An 18491-nucleotide genomic window follows, 5' to 3' on the forward strand; every position below is an offset into this window, starting at 1 on the left:
ATCAGTAAATGAACCTTTGGTTGCTGTCTGCCCAAGGTGTCCTTTTCACAGTTAATGAAGATTCACATGGTCCTCTTGAACCATTTGTAGATGGAATTTTCCTAGCATGGTTTTGACTGGAGCAATAGTAAAATTAAATGCCACCATCTAGAGGTAATGCTGCCCTCTATGGAACGGATGACAGCTTCTAAAGCTTATATTGTTTTCCATTGCTCTTTTGTTCACAGCAATGAGCAACATGTGCTGTTAGCTAATGTGTCGCAGCAGCTCCGTAATCAGCTGCAGGATGACATAAAGACAGACCTGCTGGGGCAATGAAAGGTGAACAGCATGCCAGATGATTTCCATAATACAAATGATGACTGTCGCTTATGAGATTTTCTTAGACTGGAATGCCTAACTTTTGAAACCTAGCTTTGTAATGGTATCATGACTTTGTTTTCATTGTATGTGCTTTTTACATACACCGATTAGTGAATGCCCAGTCAGAGCAGTAAAATGTGTGTGTGTGTGTGTTTTTTTAAATGCAGTGAAGCTGGGGAATTTAATGATTATAGACCTAAATGGCACACAAGCAGAATAACAAAAAGAGTTGTTTGGTTTAAGCAGCAGTGACAGCTATTTGTAATGCTGTATTACAGAGAGAGAGAGAGAGAGAGGGAGAGAGAGAGAGATGTACTTATGGAATAAAGCAAATTAATTATGGATGGAGTATTACTGCTTCCCCCCCAAAAATAAACCTCTGTTATTGAATTGTTTTAGAATATTTTCACTGTGTATTCAAGAGGAATTGGTTATGTGCCTGTTTCACCAATGTTTATGGGGACAGTACATATTGTGCAGCTTGGCAAAGACATTCCTTCCCCCTTAACTGTCATTAAAGCCCATTATATATTATTAATAAGTTTGCATAGTGTTTTGCTCCCACATCATTTTAGTCTGGATTCAACAGCAGGTGCCCAATATTTACATGCGTACAACCATTTCATGCATACAATGTGGTATCTCCATAACGCTTTCTCAGTTCACAGCTTTTTGTATTGTTAAAGTGGCTTTTCCTAAAATTCCCTTAATTCCAGAATGGCTTGCTTGGGAGCCTTTGGAGGATCACTTTTCCAAAATGCAAAGTGTTTTTTTTAATTCTCTATCAAGAGCTAATGGGGTACAGCTGTCCATATAGTGAGTCTCCAGGATATAGGCTAGAATTCCTTCTTTGGCGCACAGAAATTGAGTAGTTCTGTTCATCTAAGCTAGTGTTTCTCAACCTTGGCAACTTTAAGATGGGTGGACTTCAACTCAACTTCAACATGCTGGCTGGGGAATTCTGAGAGCTGAAGTCCACATGTCTTAAAGTTGCCAAGGTTGAGAAACACTGATCTAAGCTAATAATTGGCTCTTCTCTAGGATCACAACCAAACTTTTGGTTAAGACATTTCCTCTTCAGGCATTGGCTCATTTTCATTTTGATTCATGGCTTAGCCCTCATTTTGACAGCTGGGGTGGCTCCTGAGATTCTTATCCACAGCTGTCTGGAGTTCGCCCCTTGTACATCTTCTCTGATAGTGTTATGCATTCATGAAGTATTTCCAAAAGTACATGAATCGTTTTCTAGAACAGTGGTTTTCAGACTAGTACTGAAGACTTGGAAGATTCTTTAGAATCCTATGCTTTTTGTTTAAATTTACAGAGTAGAATTTAGACACAGCCGGAAGGCTGTCCACATTAGACATTTCAGGCTGGGTCTGTCCATATTTTCCCTATTTTAGCTTTGTTCTATTTGTCTTGTCTTTGGGATCTACCTTTTTGGCCATTCTTGGCATTGTGTGTTGTTGGGTTTTTTGTTTCAGTTTTTGCTGCTGCTTTCCTATTTCATGCTATGAGCAACTCGGTTTGTGAAGAGACAGACCCCTGTAAACCCTTTCAGATATTTAAGCATTTGCCTCTTTTGGTGCACTCACAGCAGCATCAAACGAATCCTGCTGGATCAGGTTGAGGATCCACCTAGTCCAGTATCCTGCATCACAGAGTGACCAATATGTACAACATAATACAACAGTTACACAAATTAAAAACAATAAGCTAGAGCAACATCAATATCTAAATGGTGTTCTCTCAAGGAATTAGGTTCAAAAGCTCTATTTTAATTTGCCTCTGGAAGGACATATTGTTGGAGCTAATCTAGCATCCTGGGGAAAACTGTTGCATTATATTAGGGCTATTACTAAGAAACATCTCTCAGCCCCCCTAACTTCATGGGAGTGGGGAACTACAAGTAATTTTTCCTGAGATATTTTTATTTGGTGGGTCACTTCTAGTTGAAGTAGGGGGTCCTAAAGGTACCTCCATGCCATGCCATATAGGGCTTATAGATTAAAACCAGCACTTTAAATTGTACCCAGAAACCCATTGGCACCCAATGGAGACTTATTGCACGGGTAGTCCTGCCAGTCTTTAAAGAGAACCCTATATAGAGGGTTCATTGCAATAGTGGTATTGAGAGCATATATATTGCCTCAAGATCTTCTTGCTTCAGATAGAGCCACAACTGGTACACCCACCAAAGCTGGGCAAAGACCCTCCTGACCATGGACTCTACCTGCCCATTCAGAAGCTCTGAGTCCAGGATGACCTCAAGTTATGAACCTGATCTTTCAGGTGATCTGGTCTCTCAGGGCAGCTGCCTCAGGGTAGTATTGTCCCTTCAGGAGGCAACACTGTATCTAATATAGAATGTTGTGGAATAAACCATATGTATGTCTTGTCTGGGTTTGTTTCTTCCTATTCAGACTCCAACACCCTGGATAAAATTCAACTGCATCACCAGAATGGCCGGCAGTGGCACATACAGTTGAGTACTATTAGCATGTTAATGATATGATGCCTCAGACTGAAAGATGACTTCTCCCAGCAGCTTCATATAGATGTTAAAATGTAGAAGGGAGAAAGCTGAGCCCTGCAGCATTCTACATGTAAAATGCCACTGGGTTGCAATTCCCTTACTTATAGCCATCTACTGGAAACATCCACTGAAGAAAGACCAGACCCCCTGGAGCCCAGTGCTCCCCCATTCCCACAGATGGTTCGGAAGATACCATGGTTGATGATATGAAAGGCAGTCAAGATAGGACCTGAAGGGGTGCACATCCAAGTTTTAGGAATATAATTTAGCAACACATTTACATCTTTAAAACTTAACTTCCTTTCAGGACCCTGGTACACCAAAATAAGAATTTCCAACCAGAAAAATATTACCAATGGGTATGATCAAGCCACTTTAATATGAAATTTGAAATTTTGAGAGAGAAATCTTGGGGTTTGACCATTTCCTAAGGATTTAATCATTAACTTACTGTTTAAAATATCTAAGCAGAATTAGCACAGGCATTTCACTTAAGAATAGATAATAGTCTTGAGCATAATACTCATTTTCAAAACATCTTTTCTTCTCCATAATATATCACCTTTGATCTATATTATACAATCTGATATTTTCAAATCTAACAAAAAAGATATGTTCATAGGAATAATTGTCCCCAAATATTTAACAGAATTTGTTAAAGCAAAGGCTTTAACAGAACAAAATATACCCCCCTCCCTTTCTTTAACAGATTTCCTTAAGAACCCTATTGCCTATTAGGGTAGATTATTAGATTTGTCCAATTTAAATATGTACCCAGAATATTTACCAAGTTGCTGAACAATACATTGTAATGGAGCCGAATCCTAACTGGAATTTTTGTAGAAGCTGTTTTTCTCATAAATTGTTCCAAAATTTTAATCTGTACCACATCAGAGCCTTTTCTGCATCCAACAAGGCCACTGTGGCCATTATATATTTCTCAGAATGTTTGGATATTGTTAAAAAACAAACAAACCTAGAGAACAATTCTCAGCCAAATTAATAGTTAAAAGTATTTAAAAATAATCCAAACAAGAATATGTGCTGTGAGTTGGAAGGAAAAGAAGAAGAAAAAAAAGAACAGTTGGAGAACATCCCAACTCTCTAAGCTTGGAAACTTTACTTGGATTTAAATTAAATTAAACCCAGCCACAACGGTTTCATTGATCAATAAACAAAAATGATTTGCAAACTGTTGGGCAACATTTTTGATCAGAGCCAATGAGCTGTCAGCACTGATAATGACCCAAATCATATAATACCCATCAGTATCCAAAATTTCTTGTTAAACTATAAAAGTTGAAGATCATACAATTACTCTAGTGACTCCTTTGTCCAAAGCAACTGAATTATTTGAGCTAAGATTTACAGTATTTATTAGAAGGAGACTTGAAGTTCCAGTACAAGAATTCTAGTGAGTACTCTAGTCTCAAATGAGACATCTCTATATAAGTAACTTAGGGTGGCAAATCTCTTGTCCCTTATCTCCTCCTTTGCAAGGCAGACATCTGGAAGTTTGCCTCTTTTGTGAAGAAAGGACAGTGTGTTCACTGTTTTGATACCTGTCATTCCTATCAATGTGAGAAGTAATTCTCACATCCTTCTATAGGACTCAGGATAGGTTCATTTAATTTGTTTTTCTGCCACCCGTAGCAATAGTCTGATATCCATGTATAAAATCTTCATTTTAAAAGAAAATATTTCCTCTGAAAAACAATTTTAAATAGACATAATAAAGGATGGGAAGAAATTTGTTTGATTGTTCTATGAATGTCCACCCAGCATGAATGAAGAATAAGCCTTCCTATGCAGATGTGCTCCTACTAGATTTGTCTTGGCTTTGCTAAATCTAGCAATCATCTGTGTTGATGGGAAGAGCCCAGTGGAGGTTGTATGTTTGTACACCCTTATAATCCTATACCCGTTTCAGAAAATTAACCAGGATTCATCTTAATAGTGTTCTGCAATGCTACCAACTGAGCAAGGGGGTCTTAGATAGGACTCTGAAAGCACTCCGCTTCCCTACCTGCCTAGGCCCTCTTTTCCAGCCACCCAGATTTGTCTTTCATCTTCCTCCTAGAACATGAGGATACCTGCTTTATAAAAGTGAGTTGCTTGCTGCAAACCATGGTTGAACTCATTTCTTGACTGAAGCTATAGAAATATTGAGCCAAACTGGTGTGTGTGTGTTGTAATTTAGGGAGGTGGTAGCAAATTAGGTAACAATAACTACATTTGTTTTGAATATTTCAAACTCCGAGAGAGAGATCTTAGAGCAGAGGTTATAAATAAAGGGGAGCTGGAATAGATTAAAGGTATGTAATTACAGAAGTTGGCAGTGTTCTGATCTCAAAAAAAGATCAGCTCTGGGTGCTCTAAAAAAAGTTACACAGGATTATGCCTGATTAGTCCAGAGATGGGAGACCACAATCATTCCTAGAGATGTGGATTAGCCTGGGGAGTTAAAAAAATATTGAAAGAAGATAATAGCAATTATTTCCATATTGGTTCCAAAAAATAACGTGGGTGTGTCTGTGGAAGACACTAGGAATTGAGTTTATTCAAGGAGATTTTACCATTATCTTTAAGATCAAGTCATTCTCACAATCCTTTGCTATTAACTGTGTTGGCCAGGCTGATTTAAGTTCAAATCCTAAGATTGGGGTAGTTAACAAATATGATAGAAAAATAGGAGGTCAGAGCAAGCAGCCTCACCTGTCTCAGTGTCAGATATCAGAATATGGTTTAGGTTTTGGATTGTTGCCAATGTTCTATTTATTAGTCAGGAATATAATCTGGAGGTAAATATTTTTCATATGTTTATATTGTGTCAGACGGTTTCAATATGGTCAGGAATATGTTTTATTTCTTTCTTCCCTTTCTCCAACAGAATATTGAAGAGAAGAAATGTATCTTTATTTTTAGAGGCATAATAGCAAAATAGACCAACATGGTTGAGGGGAAGGATGGGGTGGAGAACAACCTGTATAAACAAAATCACAATATCGTGGTTGCAAATGGACCACAAATTGTTTGTGGCCATATCAGAATAGTAAATATCCTCAGCATGGGAGAAGAGCGGGTTTGGAGGCTAAATCTTCTGAAGATTAGTTAAGAGCATGGGGTAAGTTTAGCCTGGAGAAGGCTAAGGGGAGACAATGAGAGAAGTCTTCCAATCTTTGAAGGGAACAATTGCCCCAGGGAAGAGGGTCTGGATTTATTCTCCTTAGTGCCTGAGTATAGGACAGGAACCAGGGGATGAAAGCTTTACAGAGAGATCCAAACTTGAAATAAGGAAGATTTTCTTGACTAAATCAGCTAATAAGCCTGCCTCCTGGAGTTGTCAAGTGAAGGTTGGACAGCAATTCCTCTGGGTGGTATGAAGATTCCAACGTTAGGCAGGAGGTGGATTCAAAGACAATCAAGGTCCCTTCCCGCTTTATGATTCTATGATTCTAAACCAGTGTAGATGGAAAAGTTAAATTTGGGTATTTACTGTATTTCTATTTTCATAATGCATCTATCCCAGGACATGATTTATGACACTGACCTGCCTTGATAATAATAAAGAAGCTGTATGATGGATCTGATTTAATAAAACAGGCTTGTTTGCAGTAGAGTAATGGGAGAAAAATGTTACAGCTGTGCAATGCTTCAGGTTCATGCTCCAAAAGATGCTTTGGAACTTGCTGGTGTGAATGTAACACCTGCCTGCAACAGCTTAAAGTGCTTCAGATTCCTTCTCCAAAAGTTGCTTCAGAGCATCTAACAGTGAAGATTTAGTCCATGTCTAAATATCGTAAAGAAAAGACATGTCTTTGTCAAGATCATGCTGCTTGCATGTACAGATGCTGCACAATCCAAGGAAAAGGTGCAATTATTTTAAGAAGCTTATACATTTGCACTCCTTTTTGAAGACAGAATGTGAGGTACTGTACGGCCCTAAAGATGTGACTTTGCATGTTTCGGCAAGCGCAATACATGTAACAAAGGATGTTACATTTCTAAAACATCCTTTTTTCAGAAACTTTAACTATATAGACATTTACAACAAAATTGTCAGGTTCAGTCCAAAGAACTCCACGGGACAGTACAGATACAGTTCTGTTGCATTTATTAGCTTCCACCTACAAGACAGAATCTTTCCAGACTGAATCTAAACTTCCCAAGCCAGCAAGCCAAAACACCGCGAATTCCTTAGGGTGGTGCCAGTCTCATCCTCTTAACCTTCCCATGCTCCTGCTGGGGGCTAAGGAAATGCTTATCTCCCCGAGCGTGGCCTTCATCAAACCATTCCATCACAAAAATGTGATTTTAGTATTTTATTTGTTCACAAGTAGTAGCCTCTTAGCAAAACTTGAGTATTTATTAACATCCCAGTGTTTATTTTCCATTACAAGCAAAGAGTATTGATCCGGATGCTTCAAGGTAATTAGCAGCATGGAATGGAGTGTAGCATATAGTTGTGATGTGTGCTAGGAACGTGCATTTCTGCGGCATATTGTAATCTACAGCTATGGATTCACCTAGCTAGCACCCCATTTACTATTGCTGATGCATGTGAATCAAGCTGTGTCTAATTCTATTCTGAACAATGTGAGGCTCATAGGCCTGCATAGTTGATCATGTGAGAGATATGTTGCCAGTGTGCATGGCCTGGTAAAAGTATGATGGGATTGTCATGTTTTCTTCTTAGTATCCCATTAACTGAAATGACCGTCCATGGATTAAAAGTACTACAATTTTGCTTATAGTGGAATGAGGTTGAACTTGGCCTTTTTGTTCTAAGTATCACTGCTCTCTCTGAAATGTTTGGCTCCTCTTATTACAAGTGTTGGGTAACCAGATGTGTATGTGGCTAATGGGCTGTGGCGATGATGGGAATTTAATCTCCTTCCTGCACCCTCCAGTAAAGATGAACGATCAGCTTGTTTGTGATCTCTAGAAGTTTTACCTACTCTGAGTAATTTCATTTCTTCTCATGTTTTGTCAATTCAGAAGGAAAATATTTTTTTGCCAAAGTCATGTTTTCAGATTTTTTTTTTTATTTTTGAGCTGATAATTGTTGGCAAAACGTGAAGAAGTCTGCAATTTACTTGTTTATAAGACTTTTATACTGCTTCAGTTTCACGAGCTCTAGGTGGTAACAGTAGCTTTGCTTTCATCAGTCTGTAATCCAGTACAGGACCAGTCCTATCATTAGGAAGAGTGAAGCAGCCTTTAAAGCAATATCTCATGATAGTCAGGGATGAAGAGCAAATCTCAACCCCCCACTGCCCTGCCTCTCCAGGAGTGGATTCTGTCTTGCACACATAGTAACTGAAAACCTGCCATCACTCTTAGAGAATCCCTAGAGTAATGCATTGTGAGATGCCCAAAAAGGTCTGTTAACATGTTAACTTTTTATGTTCATATATGCACAAGTGTCAAAAGGAGTGGCATTCACAGCAAAATGAAACGATAGCAAAATTATATGTATGATGATGTCATCACACCAATGTCACCATTGCCTACTGACATCTGATGCAAGTTAATATGGTTCTGTTGCAATAAACATTTCATCATTTGCTTAAATGCACTAATATTGTATTAGTAATTCATATAAGAACCTAATGCACTAATATAATCAAAGCTTGGGGACTTGATAATATGTTCTAACAGGGAAACTTTAGTTGACAAGCAATGTTCATTGATTTGTTTCCTACAGCAGCGGCCAAACTTAGCAAGTAGGATACAAAATATTTTGCACTTCTCCTGGATACTGAATATTGATTGAGTTCACCAGCATGAAAGTACCTAGGCCAGAAGATGTGTTATTTTGGAAACTCAAAATGTAGAACAGAAATCAGATATTCATCAAAAAGTAGGACAGTGGAACCTTGGTGATTATGCCACCTACTGGTATCCAGTGGAGTAAATTAAAATAAATATGGTTCATACTAAGGAATGAGAGGTCAATATTTATGGGACCAATCTTGACTTTAGTCTTAGATAGCATTATATGATATGTAAAATATATTGAATAGTTTTGGAGTGATGTCAGCTCCTGTCAGCCTCCCAGGTAGACCAGACAGGAGACATGACAAGATGAACTAATTCTACTTTATTGGAAGGCTACATTAACAAAATCTTGCAAGTCTGAAAGTACAAATCTCCTGCTGTCTCTTTTTACAGCCTAATAAGTTAGGGCAGATCGTCTCTAAGTTTCTTTCTATGCCCATTATGCAGTTGCTGGCTCCTATCTGATTGTTCCCTATGCAGCATCTCTTCCCCTTGCCTCTCAAGGTCATTCCCACATGCCATTACAGCTCCTGGATTCTTCCTTGTTCTTCAGGAAGCTGCATGTAACTTCATCTATGACTTTATATTTTTTAAAAAAATCTTCTACTGAATGCAGTCTTTGCTTTCACATGGTCAATGTGAAGAGGAACTGTAAGCATCATCTGTATCTTTAGATGCCATCTGTATGTCTCTTTAGATGTAATGATGTGGTTTATGTTAAAGTCTCTGTGTTCTTTAATAAAATATGTCTTGTTTTATTTTAGCTTATGGCTTTGCCATATCATGCAGAAGATTGTTGCTTCTACTTGTCTCATTAGATTCAACAGGAGAGGTATGCTACAGGTCCCGTCAAAGAATATCATCTTGCAGGACCAGGAAGTGGGCATTTTATGTTGTTGAACCTGCCATTTGGAACACTTCCCCCAAGAGTAGATTGGCTCTGCTGCTGCCAGCTTGTCAGAAGGCTCTTAAGTCATGGATATGTTTCTGGGCAAGAGGGTTGGATATTTAGTTAGAATTCATGATGTGGTTTTTATTTGTCTAAATGGGTTTGACTATTGGCTTTGTTTACATTTTCTATTATGTTGTTTGTATTGCTTTTAAATGATGTAAGCCACCCAGAGTTGCTATCATGAGATGGGTGGCTATGTACATCAAATGAATGAATGAATGAATGAATGAATGAATGAATGAATGAATGAATGAATGAACGAATGAACGAATGAACGAATGAACGAATGAATAATAGCCAGGACATCTAGATCTGAATTCAGTATTCTGTAACTTATAGGAAAGTATTTATGGGAGGCTGTCTTAAAAAAGGGAAATTAGGTTTTTCTTTCCCTAAATTCCTTTTCTAAGGCCACTGAAAACTATAAGTGGCCACCTAACAATATGCTCCTTTGCTGTTGGAGAAAGGCTCTACTGTATGGGAAGGAGAAGGAAGTACAGCGAGTGGAAGGGGAGACACTGGCAGGTGGAGAGAGTGATGGTTCCCTGTCCCCCCTCGTGTGGCAGGACTTCTTGGATACAAATTAGGTGGATTGAATTTAAAATGCAGGCCAGGTAATTGTATCCAAGATTTTTGTACCCAGTGATGCTGCTTTCGTCTTCCAAACTTTTTCATTCATATTTTTGCTGGCCTTTGCAACTAGAAGCCATTTGTTTGAGAAGACTTTGAGAAAGGCACTTCTGTCTCTTGCTCTGAAATTATTGCATTATAGCTGTTGTTATGAGTAGCCTGCCACTGTTTCAAACAGGGGCACCACCTCTAGCACACTTCTTAATTGTTTTTCAGATCCCTGTTACATGATAGTTGGTCTGTCAGTGGGGCATCAGTGTCCTTGACTAATGGGCTGTATCATTCCATCAGATTTTGACCCTGAATTAAATGCTGCCCCATTCGTTCTTCTCTTCCTTCAGGAACTTCCAGCCCTGTATTCCAGTATCCATACATTCCTGTGAAAATTCCTGTTTTTGTTGCATTTTGGACCACCAATATCAGATAGGAACTAAATGCTGGGAAAAATTAATTGCTTCTTAATCACGATTTTTTCTGCATCATTTACTTGTGCTTTTTTATGAATCCATAAATTCACAGAGCTAGCTGGTATGTTAATTTTAATTATCCAGAAGAGAAACGCAGTGTTCTCTTGTAGTAGAAAGGATAAGTTTCTACCTTTAGAAAAGACTTTCAAAATCAGGGATCACTTTCAGGTGATCAGTAGTGACTAATCAACTGTTGCATTTGCCAAGATCATGTCCCATCTGCTAACTTTTAAGTCAGTGACAGTCTCCTGCTTAATATGAGTTTCCCTCTGTATGTATGAGCAAGACTGAGAGTGAAAGAGATATTCTGGACAGTGCCAAATATCCTGCACCTGAGTTTCAAACTGAAAGTTTATGGAACTTTGCTTGTCTCCTTGCTAGGTACTCTCTGAGCTGGAGGAAGTAAGTGGATGTGCAGATATCTGCTTGCTGAGCACTAGAGGCTACAGTAAATCAGAATCAATTCCAGGCTTTCTCCAAATCAGGAGCTGAGAAAGAAAGCAGGTATCACCTTCCTACGATTCTAGGGTTGGAAGAACTTTGGGGGTGTTTGTCATTCTTCCTCTGGGCACTTGTAGCACATGCCATGGCAAATGTGATGGCTTTCATCCCTTGGTCCAAATGTTGTTGAATTTTAGCTGTTTAAATCAGTGCTGACCTATGTGTCAGAAATGCTTGCAACTGAAGATTTATTTGACACATTTGAATTAAAATCTCAAAATCAACCTCTAATCTTTTTATAAATAAAATATAATGTAATGGTTGTTTTTCTATCCCTACTGAAGGGAATACTACATGGTTTAAAATGTGGACAGTTTTTACTTGTCCTAAGAACTTACTTACAAGTTCCAAATGCTAAGCCTGAAACCCAAAACAGGTTATATAAAGGAACTTCTTTATATATATGTTGCTGCTCAAGCAAATAGAACACTTCAGAGGCCATTGGCATCAGTGATGGATTGTACCATGTCATTCTGACAGTCATGCAGATCTCTAGCCTTCATAAAATGGAATAAAACAGCCTTCCCCAACTCTGTAACATGCAGATCTATGGATAGTCTAGAATTCTCAGCAATGCCTGTTCTATCTGGGAATTTCCTGAGTTGAAGTCTACAATTCTGGAAGCCACCTAGATTGGGGAAGCTTAGGTTAATGTTATTTTTGCATAGCTTCTTGAATGGCATCAACTTTGTACAAAGATAAAGGGAAGGGAAGGGAGTACTAGAGAAGATCATTTATTTGTACCATGGACAACTTTAAGAAAAGTTCTCAACCAGGCAAGCTTAGGATACAGTGGAAATGAATGTACAATCTTGCAAGAAACTATATACAGCTAAGTTAAATCCAGATAAATGGTTGCTGGAAATGAATGTTTAAGGAAGCAACTAGAAAACTGTTGTCTGCCAGAAATCCCTCCCCCACCCCATTGTTTCCTGTTTGCACAGCTTGTTAAAAACCAATTATGTAATTTTCCAAAAGCCCAAATTGCATATTCACCATCTTTCTCATCTCTGCCAAAGCAGCAATAAATTACCTAGTTTTTTATAGCGAACACAAGCTTATTATTCCCCCCTTCTAACCAAGGTATATAGAAAGTCACATACAGAAAGAAATTGTACAAACTGGAACAACTACATTGATATCAGTTTTACCCTAACGTTACAAACAAAATAATGCATGCTTGTTAGGAACTGGAACAGGGATGAAATAATAGGGTACAGCCCAGTGTTTGCAGAATTTCAAGGACAGCATCAATTAAGGATGTTTTTCCTCTTGAATTTGGGTTGTTGTTTTTTTTCAGTTTGAAGTTCAGTAAATGTCTTTCAGCTAAAGTCCAAATATGATCAAGTTCATCACATAAATAGTAATCCGAGAGAAGGAAACAAAAAGAAACAAAAATCTTTCTCCTGATGGTACTTTAAGAAGTGGAAGTGAAGATGAATGGACATAACTCAGATAAGTTGAGTTCCATAGAAAATGATGTTTTTTCTTGGTAACTGCCTTAAGAAACAAAAGGAAAAATGAATGCAGAGGCATTCATTTTGCAAATGCAGTGCTTATGGTATGTTTGTGTTCCAGCCTCAAAACAAATGAGTGTATATTTGCCCCAAGTGCAAACTTTTAGTAGTGCATGAAGAACATCTAAGAGGAGCAGTGAGTGACCACTTCAGTTGACAACGGATGACAGAAATTTATTACAAGGGCAGCTGCAGCTGACTAAGGAAACAACTTTACAGGAGCAAATTGTAGATCTTTCAAAATAAAGTAGTAGTGATGGGGGACTTTAATTATTCCAACATCTGTTGGGAGAAAACCTTGCCAAGAATGATCTTTCCATGAAATTCCTGACTTCTCCTGTTCTGCTTTCTTGACTTCATGCTAAAAATGGGGAAGGCTTAGACAATGAGATAGAAGTAGCAGAAGCATTAAGGGAGAATGAACGTGTAATGCAGGAATTTGATTTTTTTTAAAAAAATTAAAGCTGAGTAGTCAAACTCATATCTGGGCTTCAAAGAAAACAAATGTTAAGAAATTCAAAGCCTGACATTGATGCCTCGGATGATTTTACAGAAGATCTGAAAGAGATTTATCTATAGGTAGCTTCAAAGCAATGCCATTATCAGAAAACAGCATGGCAACAAGCCTTGCAAGACTGAAGTTAACTCATTTTTTATTGGGCATCTCCTTAATAGATTGTGGGAATGCTGTAGACCTAATATAACTTGTTTTCAACAAAGTATTTACCAAGGTACTCCATAATGTTCTGACTGATTAGCTTGTTAAGTGTGAGCTGGTTGACATGGCAATTAATTGGATACATAGCTTGCTTGGAAATCATATGAAAAAAATTATTAATTGGTGATGTTTCATTAAACAAGAGACAATATTGAATGAGGTGCCAGAGTTCAGTTCTAGGCCCTATGCACTTCAATACTTTTTATTAATGACTTGGATGAAGAAGTAGAGGAAATACTTAACAAAGTTGCAGATGGCACAGAATTGGATGGAATAGCCAGTATATTAGAAGGCAGAAATGATCTTGATAAGTTAGAGAAATGGGCAAAAATGAATTTATAGAGAAACTTGCAAAATTATTCATTCAAGAAACAGGCATTCAAAAGCACAAGTACAGGATGGGGATAATTGGCTTGGTATCAGACCTTTTGAAAAAGAACTTGGAATCGTCATTGATCATTTACTGAATGTGAGTCAGCAGTTATAGGAATTAAAATAAGCAGTTTTGCCTATTTACTGTGGTACCAGCTGTGATCTTGGCTAAAAATCCCACATTAAAAAAATAAATATGAGTGTTAGATATATTTGCTGAATGCTGATATATTTAATAAGGCACCCACAAACACTAGTAAACAGTACAGGTCAGTTTATTAAAACTATACTGATTAGTGGTACTTATACTAAGAACTTATGCTTTATGCAGGATGATATTTATATTCTCTTGTTACAAAGAATTATAGACAAAAGACAGACAAACAGAACATGATGGGAGACTGTATCTCAAAATGATGCTTATATACCCAATAATACTCTGTCCAAAATTCATCCCTTAAACTATGCGTATTGCTATAACATATCTGAGGTGTAGTCCCCACCCTTCTGTCACAGACAGTCATGCTGTGGCAATACTTATGATCAATTTAAAATGTACAGTGAAAATAATTAATGCTGAAGATACACATAAAATCTGTGCCAAGAAACTAACTTGAGAAAACATCTCAGACAAGCCTCTTCCTAGTTTACAAATATAAAGTGAAGGAGGGAAGGACATTCAGATTTGCAAGATTCTGCTACTGTAGCTATTACAACAAAAGTAGTTTTGATCTATATGGTGTTGGTTTCTTAGTCTGGTCTGACTTATAGGACTGACAATTGATAATTTAAAACTGGAATAGATGGGAAGGAATGATATGTCAAAAATGGCCCCAAGCAGAGTTAGGACAGGAGCCTTCACTGCAAGAACACATGGACATTTGTGATAAAACCATAACCGGGTGCCACCAATCTTAAGGTACAAAGGAAAATACATCTCTTAAAGATCCCTAAATCTAAATCAGAATATCCTAAAAGGATCAAATAAAACAGATATAAATAAAATTTTAAAAGCCAAAAGTAGAGAACAAGGGAGTAGTAACCACAAATGACAGTAACGGAGACACAGAGGCCCCCAACAGGGCTGGAGCTGGTGATAGGAGTCAGATATAAAGGAGGAAACAGAGCTACAACAGGCTCATCAGGATACTGCTTCATAAGAAGAGGCTGAAGTCAAGACAAGCAAAGAAATGATGATCAGAAAATAAATCATAACTGTAAATATCAGTATCTTGAAAAATGTATGAAATGTATACTTTAAGAGAACGTATATTATACATCTTTGTATGTATGTGTACACACACACACACACACATGTTTGGGTGGATTATTAAAGAGTGTAATCAGTTAAGTAATTGAGAACTGGTATGTGTAATATTCAAGGTATTGGCGTAGGATTAGAGAGACTCAGATTCAGGTCCACCCTTAGTTTGGAAACACCCTGGGTAACTTTGGGCCAGTCCTCCTCTTTCAGATCAATCTATTTCACAGGGTTGTTGTTGTGGAAAAGAATTGGAGGATAGAATACTGTGTGTGCTCCCTTAAGCTTCTGGAGGAAAGGTAGGATATAAATCTAATGGATAGGTAAATACAGGTGCTGCTTAAACTCATGGTCCCATTAGCAATATTGGCTGCAACCAGAGTAATGATTCTGGGATTCCAAAAGTAAAACCCCAAACTAATCTTCCTTACTATGACTGGGATGGCTAAGGGTTTCTATAATCATCACTGGATATAAGGGTAATATGAAGAAGGTTTCAGCTGGTTTTCTTGGACTTAGGTTGAATAGTCCTCTCATTACAACAACTGCAACTATGGAAAGACCATGGCTATGTGCTTCAATTTTTACTGTATTGCTATACTTTGACATGGGTCTTTCCATTGTCTAGACCAAGGATTTGTTTTAGAAGCCATGGTCACACTGTCTGATCGTGATTAAAGCCCTTCTTCCCATTGATGGACAAAGTAGATGCCTGCTTGATTAGTGTATGAAACAGGATCCTGCATGAAATAGGACTTGAGCTCCTCTTTCTGTCCTTAGGTAGGGTGTTTCATCCTCAATCATTTTTTCAGCTGTAATGCTCACTATTAATACTAACTTAGCTTCTTTATTTTCTATAGGATTCTTCCCTGTTTAAACATTCTGGCTGCTATTTTGAAGGTGGTCCTCGACTTACGACCACAATTGGGGCTGGAATTTCTGTTGCTAAGTGATGCAGTCATAAAGCGAGATGTCACATGACTGCATCGTTTAGCAACTGAAATCCCAGCACTCTCTGTTGCTGTTGTTAAGCAAATTCCACCGGTCGTTAACTAAGGGCCTATCCCCATCCAAGCCATTTGGGGCTTGGTTCCTCCCAGCCCCGAGCCTCAGTAAGGTAAGGGACTGTCTCCAACTCCCCCCACCTGCCTATCTCCCACCACCACCTCTATGCTCTTTTGTCCACCCTGCACCCTGCCTTGCAGGGCAGCAAGCAGCCCCAGAACTGCATGGCTCTGGGGCTGCTTGCTATGCTGCAGCTCAGGGGCTTCCTGGAGCACTGCAGGTCTAGGGCTGCAGGAAGCCCCTGAGCCACATCGCAGCATGAAGCCACAGCTGCCCCTGGAAGCCTCAGCTCCCCCAGCCCCTCCCCAGCAAGTACCAGCAAGCATTAGTTTGTCCAGCTACCTTCTCTCCCAGTTCCATGCACCGACCTTCCACCTTTCACACCCAGGGAGCACTCAGGAAGCCATGTGTAGGAAGGTTCACTGGAGAACCTGAGCCAACCCCTGGCCCTTTCCCATTGGCTGGCATTCTTAGTTGTGCTGCCCTGCTGGGCAGGGCTGAGAAGCCATGTGTAGGAAGCATTTGCCCAGGGTAGCATGGCAGCCAGAGATCTGAAAAAGAGACAGCAAAGGCAGCGAGGCGCTTCTGCTTTGGCCATGGTGGCTGGACACAAAAGGTGAAAGGTCAGTGTGGGGAACTGGGAGAGAAAGCAGCTGGGTGAATGAATGAATTCCTGGGTGCTGCAGCTTGCTTGCACTTGCTGGGGTGGCTGAGCTTCCAGAGGTGGCTGTGGCTTTGTGCTGTGCTGCAGCTCAGGGGCTTGCAGCCCCAGACCTGAGCTTTACCCCTGAGCTGCCGCATAGCAAGCATCCCCAGAACCATGCATTCTAGGGCTGTTTGCCACCCCACAAGGCAGGATAAAAGGTGTCCAAAAGGGCAGAGATGGGGGAGAGATAGGCAGATGGGGGGAGTTGAAGTGCCCCTGCAATTGTACATGCAGGCAGGCTGCCAAGTGCCTGAATTTTGATCACATGACCATGGGGGCGCTGCAACGCCCATAACTTTGGGGACCAGCCATAAGTCCATTTTTTTCAGCACCATTGTAACTTTGAATGGTCGCTGAACAAATGGCTGTAAGTCAAGGACTACTTCTACCCCAGATTTAATGCCATCTCAAGCCATTGTATGAATGTTGTGGGATAGACTTTTGCAAAGAATGGGGAGGAGGAATTTCAAAAAAGGTCAAGTTGTTATATGTTTCTGCACATCCATGGTACTAACTCCATACACGCACAATATCCTTTCTCCCTCCCTATCTCCCCAGATTGGAAAGAAGAGCATGATTAAATTTTCAATTTCCCATTTGGCTTATTACAGTAATCCATGGACTTGTGGCATGCATTGCTTTTTTTCCTCCCTTATTTATTCCCCTCCTTTTTTTACACATAGGAGATATATTTAACAATACAGTTGACCTCTGTTCTCCTTGAATAACTTAGCATGTACTGCTTTTTGACGTTGTGTTCATTAGAAGAAGAAATAGATTTTCATTGCCACTGAATTAACCCTAATTGTAAGAGTTTAAACTTGTTTGGGGCTAAGGGTCATAGCCTGAAAACCCCGTTTGGATAATGAGATAGTTCTTCAGTTAATGTCATTATATGCTTGTATTTCTTGGGCAGTGTCTCTGACTCTGTAGAAAACACAATTACTGGGAAGAAGGTTCTCCTGAAACAGGTGGATTCTAGTTTAGTTTCCTGTATAAGGTAGAAGTAGAATGTTATTTCAATTGCAACTTGGACTATGAAGGCAATTGAGTCCCACTCTTCATACAAGCATAGCACTGAAAGATTGGGACTGCACCCCCATGTCCTTGGGATGACATTGTCCTTGCATGAGACTTGATATCAGTTCAGCTCTTGCTCCATAGAAAATGCTGTAAAGACAGTTTAGTACCATTTCCTCTGAAGTGCACAATGATTTCCCATTGGTGGAGACTTCATTCTTCATCCTAGCTCCTGGGATTTGTCCCCTCCCTCTTGTAAGGAAGGTACTGAAATGCCTTGGCACCATCCATTCATCCATCCTTTTCGGTTGCTTCAAGAGGAAGCCCTCACACAGTGGCTGCCGCCGCCGCCTCCTCCTCCTCCTCCTCCTCTTTAGTTTTCTTTCTAGTGAACAAGCAAGGGAAGAATGAGGGTGCAGGCACATTTCTGGCTGGCTGTCATGTTGTGCTCCTTTCCATTGACTAGCTGGAGGGAGTGTTAGTTTAGTAGGAGAAAGTGGGAGAAAGGAGCACAGGAGCGAGGAGATTCACAGGGTGACTCTGAAGCTTCTGCAGAGGGTTGGGTGACTGTGTGGAAGTGCCCTGAATTAGAAAAACAGGAA

General features: G+C 39.4%; 1 protein-coding gene across 9 annotated transcripts in view; it reads left to right on the forward strand.

The window, feature by feature from the left end:
* Positions 1-18491, forward strand: part of FHIT (fragile histidine triad diadenosine triphosphatase) — a 1182997-nt gene that overhangs the window by 173971 nt on the left and 990535 nt on the right. For 6 of the 9 annotated variants that reach the window (XM_088134431.1, XM_088134429.1, XM_088134433.1 and 3 more), the window contains one exon: positions 11111-11233. The exons of 2 other annotated variants lie outside the window; for them this stretch is intronic. The gene's annotated coding sequence lies outside the window, so the exon portion shown is untranslated. Of the gene's footprint in view, positions 1-9444; positions 9513-11110; positions 11234-18491 lie in introns of all 9 variants that reach the window. One more of the 9 variants, XM_088134428.1, reaches the window with a different exon arrangement.

The sequence above is a fragment of the Python bivittatus genome, unplaced genomic scaffold (assembly GCF_059951505.1).
Source record: "Python bivittatus isolate LINGU-HERP-01145 unplaced genomic scaffold, Pbiv_v1 ctg000080_np1212, whole genome shotgun sequence".
In the NCBI taxonomy this organism is placed as follows: domain Eukaryota; kingdom Metazoa; phylum Chordata; class Lepidosauria; order Squamata; family Pythonidae; genus Python; species Python bivittatus.